Source organism: Polyergus mexicanus, unplaced genomic scaffold (assembly GCF_030449975.1).
Source record: "Polyergus mexicanus isolate NDT 795.1 unplaced genomic scaffold, iyPolMexi1.0 SCAF_9, whole genome shotgun sequence".
In the NCBI taxonomy this organism is placed as follows: domain Eukaryota; kingdom Metazoa; phylum Arthropoda; class Insecta; order Hymenoptera; family Formicidae; genus Polyergus; species Polyergus mexicanus.
In genome coordinates, this window is record NW_027223329.1 from 282411 (window position 1) to 294759 (window position 12349).

At 43.1% G+C, this 12349-nt stretch overlaps 1 long non-coding RNA gene across 2 annotated transcripts in view; it reads right to left on the reverse strand.

Moving 5' to 3' along the window:
• Positions 1-12121, reverse strand: part of LOC138936588 (uncharacterized) — a 38486-nt gene extending 26365 nt beyond the window's left edge. For both annotated transcript variants that reach the window (XR_011447390.1, XR_011447389.1), the window contains exon 1: positions 11634-12121. This is a non-coding gene — a long non-coding RNA (uncharacterized lncRNA). The remainder of the gene's footprint in view (positions 1-11633) is intronic.
• Positions 12122-12349: the final 228 nt, after the last annotated feature.

Here is a 12349-nt window from a genome sequence, read left to right on the forward strand (position 1 = left end):
CGAGAACAGTCTGACTCGGTATAAAAAGGAAAGGGAGAAGAGAAAACACCTAGAGTCCGGCATTATAACGAGGCTTATTATTTACGCTGATCATTATTTTGACGGCGCTGATCGGCCACCGTCCATCACTTTCGTTCCTCCTCTCGTCCTCTCTGTCATTCTCTTTTCTTTCAAGAGATCCCGCTTCGCCGCAGAGATCCCTCTCCTCATCCTCTCTCCCCGCATCACACGCGGCCGTTCTTTTATTATCCTAAAACTCTTCGTAAGTGTCACGGCCAAGACCGATATCATAAATTCGCTCGAGAGAATCACCGTAAAACGAGCCCCTCTCGGCTAGGCGGAGAGTACCAAGTTATTAATTAATTGCTCGATGAACGTTCTTTTTCGTTGCTCATCCTCGCGGAATCGTCAGGCAGCGCCGAGGAGATTGTTAAGCCTCCTTTCACGGACTATGATTGCTAAATCGACTACCGCGTACAAGCCAATGTTATGCTTGTTATATGTATAATTGCAAACTTCTTACACGCTGTCTCAAGTTAAGTTTTAGAATATTGATTATTCCTATTCAGATCTTACGATAAGACTCTTATTGCTTATCGCTATACACAGAGCGTTAAGAAAAGAAACTTTAAGTATATAGTATTCACTATAGTATCATCTAAAAAATGATTCATCGATATAACTTTAATCGATGTAACTTGAGAATATGAATTGAGAACGATTTTCGATTTCATTTACATTCGTGATTTGCTTATTAGTTTATATTAGAATTACATCATCTCTGCGTGTGACTGTTATTAATTATGAAACAATCTTTAAATCAAACTTTAATCAAATAGAATAGATTACATTTATCCCCAAATTTTTCAATTTTCTAATTTTTATATATCTCAGATTATTTTTTCATATGATGCTACCCTAAGAATTTAATATATTCATGTCATTAATAAATAACGAATGATAGAGAGAAGCGAGCCTAAAAATGGCACGGAAAAAAAAGATTTGCTGCCGTAGCTAAAAACTGCGTGTGGTAACTAGATTTCAGTCGTAATATAATGACAGAGAATATCTTAGCTGTGACACCTATTTATTAGGTGCAACAGCAAATCGTTTTGCTGCTGTTTAGAAATTTATTTTGCAAACCATGATTAGCTATTTGGTAGCGAAAATTTTTTTCCCGCGTGTCTATTAAATATAATACGGAAATATTTTAATTAAAAGTTTTTAAAAGAGTGAATTGTTTTGTGGAAAAAAAAAATGATATGAAACGCGAGAATGAAAGGAGGACATTTAAAGATTATTTCTTTGTAAATAATAAAATAGAGATATATAAAAGAATACAGCATAAGTTCTACCTTTAATGTTATGTTTGAAAAATTAAAAATTATCCCGTTATTCTTTGTTATCGAGAAGAGACAAAAATATTTGTGGATGAAAATATGAGTAACACTTTCTTTCTTTTACGAAATGCTGCAAAAGCTACGAAAATGTAAGAACGCGAAAACACGAACAGAGTATCTGTGCCTTTAGGGTTTGTCGACGAGAAGCAAAAACGCGCCAGCAGTTTTTTATTCTCCGAGGCGTGGTCGTCATGATTGCGCGCGTTCATTTGTCAGAACATAAACGGTAAACCGGGTTAGCAGCCGTTCTCTCTTTCGATTCGAGCTTCGCGTTTTTCGCGTTATGTCGTCGCGTCGCGTCGAAGAAACTAAACGAGCCGTAATTTTATATGCGCGAGATGTATACGTTAACGTATACGGCACAATGTAATGCAACGAAATTATTTCAATGTATACGTATATCATTTCGTAAAAATATGTAATGGTGGGAGGAAAAAAAAAAACGAGCCATCAGCAACACTTATCGCAGAATTTATCTCATCACGGGGTACTATGAATTTCGACAAAAGATTCCGATAACGATAACGATGAGGTAGAAATACTGGAGAGAAAAAAAAAGAATAATATTAATAATAATGACAATAACGGAGAGAGTAATTACCATTATGCGCGAGATCCATTACGAGCCCTTACGATCAACGGATCGCGTGCGTCCCGGCGCTATCTGATCGTTACAAATACAAATAACGGCGTAATAGGTATCGCGTGTGCGCATTGATAACGTTCCTATATAAACGAGTACTTGTTAGTACAGTCGACGAGTTGTGGTACAACGGGAACGAAGGAAAAATTCGCGTACTATCTGCCTCGCCTCTCCCTTTCCATCCGTTCGGATCGCGGAGGAAACTCCGACGGGAAAAGATCATCGTCGATTACAATAAAATTTCACAGCGGTTACGTAAACGCAACAAATATACGCGAAAGATCTACGCATCTAGGATCTACGATGGAAACAAATCGCCGTCGTTCTATCTTGTCGATCATATTAAGGGGTAATGAAGAGAGACTTATTTTAGAACGTGATGCCAAGTTCTAGCGACGATTAACACGGTAAAAGTCAGTCTCTGCGAAGCGTCCTTTTGCCGAAAAAATGATAGAAAATCGTCGATAGTCATTGCACGCATCGAGTATCCGTGATTATCATCTTGTCCGAGCGATTCGTCATCTTGTATACGGAGAACTTGGTTTCGAATGTACAGAGTGCACTCTCGGAAAGGAGACAAAAAATATTCTTGACATATTTAATCGTATTCACAACCTTATGCGGTATAAAAGTAAAACAATTTTAAAATTAAATCAATAATTCCTTTTCTTCTCTCTCGATGTAAATAAGATTGTCTTACTATCTTGAGACAAGAGTAACATATACAAATCTAAGCTTATTTAAGATTAAAATATTCCTTTTTCAATAATAAATATGATTGTCGCTATATCGATCCTATTTTATGATAGATTGAAGAGTAATAGCATTAGATCCGGAAATCTTTTCTGTGGGTGTGAGACGCGTAAAGGTGTGTTATAATGTAATGTAAATATTTTTAAAGTCAAAATATGTGCCAGGCAAAGTTGTAATGTTTCGATATCTCGGGTATGTGTATATTTTTTTTAAGATCTCGTCTGGAACTGTGATTACACATTTTAAAAGATATATAATATTATTTAAAAGAAGAAATTTTCGTTGATCTCAAAATTTTTTTGTGATGGTTTTATATAGAAAAAAATATATGGCATTTTCTCTTAAAATCGGCTAAATAAATTTTCCCGCAAAATGGAATTCTTTCTCTCTCTCTACATTTATCGAAAAATGTAAAATACTTTTATTTTGGCTAAAAACATTTTATCAATGATTTTGAGAATGTTTATTTATGTCGCGCTTCTCATCGTATAGAGAATGAGCCGTATTCGTAAAATATCAAAGTCATTGTGAGATCAAATGTGTCGACGGGACTACGTAGATCTTTATCGAATAGATATACGAGGGACATTGCCGCTAGTCCGATCGATTTATGATATCACATTGAACATCGCAACATCATCTAATATCGCGTCACGGTAGAAGAAGAGAAAAGAAAGTGGAACGCGATGATCCTCGAATGAGTTTCTGCGGGTTAGGTGGAGAAAAAGAGAGAGATTCGGGATCGTGTAATAGATATCTCGTAAATAAAGTTCTCGAACGGGATACTATTAGACTGTATATAGCACGTAATCGCGGCGCGATCGGAATCAGGTCTTATTATACGCACGGGTATTGAGTCGGGCTACTTAAGTGAGAGAGAGAGAGAGGGGGGGGGGAGCGATGCGGTGGTGGTGGTAGCGATCATTGGCCACGGGGTGAAGGCGGAGAGGATCGAAGGGTATACGTTTACGACATACGTTGCCACAAGCCCGTGCTGAGGAGGATGAATCCTAAGCAATTTCTCGCTGGTCGGAGCTCTTTGATGCTTTGAACTCTCACCGCGCTGACCGATCCTCGCGCTGTAATCACGCGGAGCTTCGCCACGCCCCGAAAAACACCTCGGATCCGTACTTCTCGCTCTCGCTCTCTCTCTCTCTCTCTCTCTCTCTCTCTCTCTCTCTCTCTCTCTCTCTCTCTCTCTCTCTCTCTCTCTCTCGCGTCTGTGCTTTCCCTCCATATCTCTCTGTCCCTACCTCGACTCTCTCGCGCTCGCGCGCTACCACCTTCCCCTTCTCTTTTCACGTTTCTCCGGCATCCCGCTCGTCCACCACCTCTACCACCTATCTCACCTTGACTCATCTCTCTCTCTCTCTCTCTCCCACCTCCCGCGTTCGCTCACCGACGCGTCCTCGCTCCCTACACGGACTCTCGTAATCTCGGCAGAGGAATCTGATTATTCTAAACTCTCGATCGCGCGTCAGGATTTACCGTCTCGATCCTATCTCGATGTTGCGAGAGACGTGCCGCTGCCTCTCTCGCGAGATACGGATGTTATCATCGTTCCTATCGCTGTGAGCCGTGCAAAATCGGCAGTTACGGATACTTTGTGAATTTCCAACGCATTTTCAAACGTATTAGCGGATAATGCGCGAACGTAAAAGCGAAAGCCGCGGAAAATAATATTTTAGGCAATAAGTTAAATATGTAGAGGGACGACGGAGGAAGTTTAATCGGATGATCGCGTCACCGAGTGAGAGATGTATAAGTATGCGCATGTACGCACCATCGCCAATATTATACAGTGACATCATTGTTTAAATCTAACAAGAATAATGACTATTTTTTAAATAGATTTATTATTTATTACTCGTTCGCATAGAAAAATACTTCAATGTTGCAATTGTCATTTCGATTAATCCTAATTTAATTATTAATAAAGACGTTTTCAATTGTGTAGAGCGTAGATAGTATCCGTAGTTCTCTTAGATATATCGATGAGATATATTAATAGTAGGCTCGCTCGTACTGAAAAGATAGCTATCAGGGATATAACGATATAATCGGTATATCGAATATCGAAATTGTCATTTATAACGAATTTACCAATAATATACAAAGTTTATTAGAACACTGACAAATTTAGAAAATATTTTAAAATTTCATTTTATTTATCTCTTAAGAAAAATATCTTTTCATCTCTTTTGACTAGAACTTAATTTTAATTTAGGTAATATCGAATTATTTCAGAAAGACTCAAACATAAAAAAAAAAAAAAATCTATTTGTATAATTAAACATACAAATTATTCCGCGCGAATTTTATATTTTATAAGAATATTTTCGCTTTGTTTGACGATATAGTATATATTCTTAAAAAAAAGTTTAATTTTTTTTTCCGAATCAACTTAGTCAACGTGTATACGAAACACTAAAGATTAACGAATGGAATAATTGATTTCCTCGATTTACGATCGGACATTATTTTTAGGATTATTTCAAGTCTGTTTGGATGTTAACGTAATATAACTATAATATCTAATACAATATTTCATTATCTGTTCGATGGTGAATATCAAAATATCGGCGATATCATGCGTAACGCGTATCACGATGTATCCAGATGTACATCCGTATTCCGCGCAACGATATATCAATTTGTCCTTATATCGAGATTACGTCGTCGATACGCATCGACTTAATCGCTGACGGGACGGTGGAAAAAAAAAAATCACCGTACGAATAAGGGCACGTTGCCGATCTAATGTAGCGATCCCCCCGCGCACCCCGGGCTGCATCCGGTCGATATCGAGAGGTCTCACCATTACACCCTATTACGTACGCCACTGATCATGCCACGGGATCGTTGATCTACCACTCCTTTTCTTCGCACTCGTTCCCGATGATCGGAGCTGCCTCGCAGTTGCGCGGCGGTTGCTAAGAAGAGGATCCGGAGGATGAGGATGAGGATGAGGATGAGGAGGAGAGAGAAAAGAGCCCCTTTGGAGAGAAACTGCGGTATTGCCGGGCCAGGGCGTGAGGTTGCGCGCGCTCTCTCTTTAAACCGCACTATAATACATCGGAAGAGAGAATGGCGGGAGCGAGCGAGAGAAACTCGTACAGCGGACAGAGGCTTCTCTAACTCTTCTCGCCTCGTCCCGCTTTACCGTACGGTCGGCTCCGCTAGTCGTTTCGCGCCTTTGCCTTCGCCGTCTTTCTCCATCCGTCGAGGGCACCCGATGCCCGAGGGTGGATGTTGCCGAAGGTGGTATTAATTGGCGCGAGAGGAGCTCGGTCGCTCTTATGATTAGCCCGCGCAGCCGCCGCCGCCAATCCTCCCTCGGGAAACCGACCTTGCTTGGAAATCTACTTACGTTCGTACACATATTATATACGACGTTAACTCTTCACTATCGTCGCGAAAGTACGTACGTATACGAGTATGTATCGCGAGCATTCGTGTACGCAACGGACGCGAGACTCGGATAAATATTTCGGGATATCATCGGAAGATATCAGGGCCGGTTTAGGATCGGACGCTAATACAGCTGGGCAGGTAGTGCACGCCAAGGCGAGATAATTACAGAGCGCGTCTCGGCCGCCAAGTCAAACAACCTAAAACATCAACCTGCCTCGGGGCCATAGGCGCTCGAATCTATGGACGGAATATTTTCCGTTTCGAGATATTACACGTGTATACGTATTATATATCCAGTAAGAGAGAGAGAGAGAGAGAGAGAAACATATATGTAGCGCGCGCGTTAAAACGTAAAGGCATTCGTAAAGCAGGTAACCGCGGACTCTGTTGGCGGGATAGCAGCCGGAGCCTTTCATTCCGAGATCCGAGGGCGAGCTAATCGATTTGAAATTGGGCCCGTGACGGTCTTCTTTGGCGTACCTCGTGCTCGTTCAATTTATTTGGTGGCCCCGACCACCCCGGCGTAGCCGGAGCCTCCGCATTGTTCGTAACAACAGTGCCCCGCACTTTTTTTTTACACGGCATCGAAGACGAATCACCGCCGTCACGGTACTCGCGCGTACCGAAATATCTTTTGTCGCTTGCAAAATTGAAAACGTCCGTAAACTGACGTAAGCGACGTCGACCGCGCAACTCTCTTCTCTCTCTCTCTCTCTCTCTTTCTCTCAGCAAATCGCGTTTCACGAAATTAATCGCAGTTTGTCTTCCTTCTTCTTCTTTTTTTTTTCTCCGAGTCCTGGAAGGAAGACACTCGCTTCTTCTCTCTCTCTCTCTCTCTTTTTTTTTTGAAGGGAGAAGAGGGGGAGGAAAGAGAGAGAGGGGGGGAGGTCGTTTCTCGGGTCGACCACAATCGGCCAAATTAGTCGGGTTTCCACGGGGTGTGGCTTGGGTTAGTTACGCTTTAGGTGTCGGGTGGGTTGTGTGGAGAAACAATTTGTTTGTTCTGTTAGGCGGCGCGCCACGCTAATGACACGTTATGTCGGCGACGCGATCTACAATAGATGGACAAAGTACCGCGGGATCCCGCGAGTAATCCGAGTAGCCCCGAGTAATGGTTTCGCGGAGCGGGAATTAATTGCGTTTTAATCTTTTATCACGAGCTATCTTTAGTAGGCGCGTCACTCGCGCCGTCGTATATTATTATTATTATTATTATTATTATATATATCGTATATGGACGCCATGCGGAGGGTAGAAGATGCGCGCGAGCGTCCCGAGGAATTCCCAGAGATATTTTAAGGATTCCAAGAGCGTCGTAAAACTCCTCGCCGGCAAAAGATCGAACATTGGCGAAGGAGAAGAAGAAGAAGAAGAAGAAGAAGAAAGAAAGGCGCCCGCGCGAAAGTGATGGCCGGTCGTTAAAGATCGACTCTCTCGCGCGCGCGCGTGTGACGCTGCGCTTCGTCTCTCCGTTGCGAGAACGGACAGAGCTGTCTTACATTTATATCTTGTAATCGGGATTTACACACGTGTCCCGCATCTCGACCTCGTCTAGCAAATTCACATCAAAGTCGCATCCGAACAATTCACGTCTAATCATTTAATCTTAGCTTGCGTTTAATCAACGTAACACGATTACTCGTACAAAGTAATTGTCACTTTGTTATATTATTTTTTTATTCACTATATACGACAGTATAGACGTTTTTATTCTAGTTTATAGATACTTACAAAAGAGTAAATTGATAATGACGTTAATATCATTGCTCATCTCGGATCGATCAAGGAAATCGATAAAGGAAAAACGAGAGACGGCTGCGTCTATTTCGCTATTATCGAACGATACTTGCCGTATCTGCGTGTATTACCACGGAGGGGTGTCTCTTTGCGTCGCGAAAGTTTTTAGACTCGCTATCCGCGAGTTTACGATGCGAGAGAAAAAATGCCACATACGCGGTAAATTTTATTTATACAGGGAATGCGAGCGCGCGCTCGTTGGGGACGCTAACAATAAATAGAAGCGTAGTCGCGAATGCCAGAAGAAGAGGCGGTAACCTACCATTATCGTGTGCTCGGACGTCCTCGCGTCGTAGCGTTTAGTCACGCGAACCTTTGCTCCCTCGCAGATCTCGGAAGGGAGGCGAGAAGGGGAAAAAGCGGGAACGACAGTAATAACGCGCGCGCCAATTAGTTACGAGAGAAGTAGGCAAAAACGCAACGTCGTTCGTTTTTCGTTTCGTCGCTCTTTCGGCTTCCACTATCGCTCGCTCGCTCTCGCGCAGCCGAGTAGATGGGTAGGTAAGTACCACATATTTGGTGAACGTTAATACGTTTCGCTTTTTTTTTTTTTTTCACAAGCGATTGATTTCCAGCGAAATTCGCGGAGACCAAGGGCGAGATCGCAGCGAGTTGCAAGAGAGTTGGACGAAGAGAGAGAGAGAGAGAGAGAGAGAGAGAGAGAGAGAATAAGAAAGAGAGCGAAAAGAAGGAAGAAGCTTGCGTATAGAAGAAGGGGAGGAGGGAGAGGGGAAGAAAGAGGGAAGGTGGAAAAAGACGGAGCTAACTCGTAGGTTCGGGGCGGAGCGCACGTCCCTCGCCGGAGCACAAAGCGGCCTGAGGTATAAATTGGTTTGTTTGCCGCGGAGATGAAAGGGGCCGCTAAATGCTATCTTTAAGGTGTCGGATCAACGCAAATGTGGCTGAGTTACTCGTAATTATAGGATACTCCGGAGCTCTCGGGACCTACGTTCGGAGCTCGTCCGTTCGCTCTCCGCCGTTCGCTCCGGCCGCCTGCCTGCCTGCTCGCCTGCCCCTTCCATCCCCTTTCCCCTTTTTCTCTCCCTCCACCCCCCCCCAAAAACCCCCGCAACATCCTCGCCACCCCTCGCCACTGTTCGCTCCAGGTTCGCTAGCTCGCCTGTCTGGTCACTCTGGTCTTTCCCCAGGCTGCCTCGTTGCCGCGAATCGCACTGGCGCGCATCTCGGTGGACCCGCTCTAATTCTAACTCTTCAAACGTATACAACGGGGTCGGTCTCGCGATTCGCAGGATTCCGGGACCGCGATTAAGGGACGATATTAGAACGGAATCCTCGGCTGCCCGTGTTCGGGAATCGAGAACGTACTCGACGCGTAATATAAATAGTAAAGCTGTCTCTGTATATATTTTTCCTTAAAAAAAATATATTTTCACATTTCCTAATACAATTTTCAATGAAATATGTCATAGAGATGGATCTTAAGCCGAACGGGAGAGGAAGAGGAAAAGACGGAATATTATCAATCGCGTCGGACGATCGTGGTATTTACGCGCGTCGTTCTTAAAAAAAAAAAAAAAAAAAAAAAAAAAAAAAAAAAAAAAAAAAAAGTTTTTGCTATAGAATAGGTTCTTAAGTCGTGTACAAGACGTAAAGCTTGCGAAACCTCCGAGCTTCCGTATTCCGGTCCATTCGTCAAGCCGCTCCGGTAAATAAGGGCGATCACTTACTTCTTTAGAGAGAATATACCGTGTCTTTCTCTCTCGCGGCGATTCTTTCGATATATACTTATATGTATATCACGATACGTATTATACCTTGTACACCGCGGAGAGGGTAATAACGAGAACCCTACGCCATTGACGATGCTCTTTATCTCACTGTTTCCGACGAGATGCTTCTCTCCTCGGAGAAGCTCGGAGAAGACGAGCCGCGTACACATGGGGCTGCGCGGGGGAGGGGGGGGGGAAGGGAGAGAGAAGAGCGGCCGACATATTATAGTACAAAATAATAATTCATAAATTATACGCGCCACGTCTCCGTTTAGTGCGGTGGCTCTCCGCGGCTTAAGTATACAGCTCACTGCACGCGAACGAGACGGAGACGAGAGGACGAGACGAGACGAGACGAAATGAGACGAGACGAAATGGGACGGGACGAAACGGGACGAAACGGGACGGGACGGGACAGGACGGGATGGGCGAGAGAAAACTAATCTCCTTCTTCCTCTCTCTTTCTCCGTTCAAACGGCAGATATGTAGTAGTCAATCAGCGACGAATCAATTGTATCGGGCAATAATCGGAGCGACATATCAACATGCAAGAGCAACGGCTTACATGACGTGAGCGCGCGCGCGCACACGGCGGCTTTCATCCGCGTGTAACGCCGTAACCGGTAGCGTGCCCGTTGCCCGCGTGTGTAATTTGCATTAATTATCTTCAGACCTCTCCGCACACCGTTTGCCGTGAGCACACGATGAGGCACGGAGATACGGAAAACGATGTATCGCGTATGCAAATAAAGCGAACAGGAGAGATGAAATACGAGTCGAAATGTGCGAGACGATTTTTCGGCGCGGCAAAAAGTCAAATATCGCCGATCGGCGGAAATGGGGATGGTCCGAACCGATAGTTTAACGTCGCTTCGTCCTTATCGTAATCTCGCTACTCTTTTAGATGGTATCAACGTATTTTTTCATTTAAAAAAAAAAAAAAAAACCAGCCATATCGATAAGCTCGGTTACAAGTATATTGTAAATCAGTCAAGTCTCGCTGCGAGAATTAATTAATGATAACGTTTGTTTCAATTATATGGCAATCTTTTAAAGTACGTTAGAAAATATATGAGATAAATTTAACGATATATCTTTTTTTGTTGAAAAAAATATTTCACTTTGACCAAGAATCTTGTTCATTTTTTTATCACATTTCCAGAATAAAGAAATGTAACATTTGTATATAATCAATTAGCGATAGTGATTTCAACTATATGGTAATCTTTTAAAGTACGTTAATTATAAATATAAATATAATATTAAATATTTTATAATTATAAAATATATATGAGATATAAGTTTATTAATATTGTATATTTTTTTGTTAAAGAAATATTTCAGTTTGACCAAGAGTCCTGTTCATTTTTTTATCACATTTCCAGAATAAAGAAATGTAACATTTGTATATAATCAATTAGCGATAGTGATTTCAACTATATGGTAATCTTTTAAAGTACGTTAATTATAAATATAAATATAATATTATTCGTTTTTTAATATCCATTATTTAGCAAAATCAATTTAAACGAAAAACAAATTTTTCTCTCTCTCTCTCTCTTTCTTTCTTTTGACCTTACACGGAATTGGCGCAAATGTGTAGGGAAATTGTATAGCTTTTCGTTCAAAGTCTCGCGTTCTTATATAAAATACGTTAAAGTACGTGTCTATCTAGACACGCGTTAAGGACATAACGCGTATCGATTATCGTTCCGGAGTATATATATTTTTCGTCTCGGATCGTCCATGTTGCCCCGAATGTTACGTATCGCGCGCATTTATTATGTGCTGCGGTAAGAAGGAGAGCGAAAGAAAAGAGAGAGAGAGAGAGAGAGAGAGAGAGAGAGAGAGAGAGAGAGAGAGAGAGAAAGAGGGAGAGAGAAGGGGTTAACTCACCCGTTGCAGTTCGTTGTAGTCGCGTCGAGTCGAGTTAACTCGTGTGTGAGACGAGGCGAGGCGAGGCGAGACGAGACGAGACGAGACGAGGCGACTCATCACGCTTGTTTTCCGCCTGCCCGCGATTAGCGAGAGTCATCCTGGGAGGCCGTTCTTTCGCACCTTTCGAAACGATTTCTTCGCTCCTCCGCGAACGAGGGGTCTGGGATGGAGGCTCGGACGCGTGACGTCACTGGAAAAACTCACTAGCGATCGACGCGACAGGGACGACGACGCTCGGTAAGTCTCGACACGCTCTATCGATCGCGCATATCGATGCTCCCCCAGAGTTTTATGTGCTATTTTGAAAATACGTAAGATACACTCTCCTCGGGATACCGCACGCAAACGCGCGAAGATCTTGAACACATTTAGCCGATCGCGAGCTTTCAACTCGATTCGGATCAGATTATTATCGCGCGTATCGCGTTACCACCGATCGCCGGCAAGCCCGGAAGCTCGCGACACGAATTACGCCGCAAGTGCGGTGACGTCGTGCTGCTAGGACTGCGGGGCAGACGGGTGGGGGGCAGGAGACGCTTGGTGCGAGATTTTACCATTATAGATGTTTCGAAGCGCGGGGAGCGGGGAGTCGCATTCGCGATCGTTCGAAACGTAATCGTTCGTGGCTTCGGTGCTCTCCTTCGTCCACGACGTAGCGTGAATAGAAATTGTAA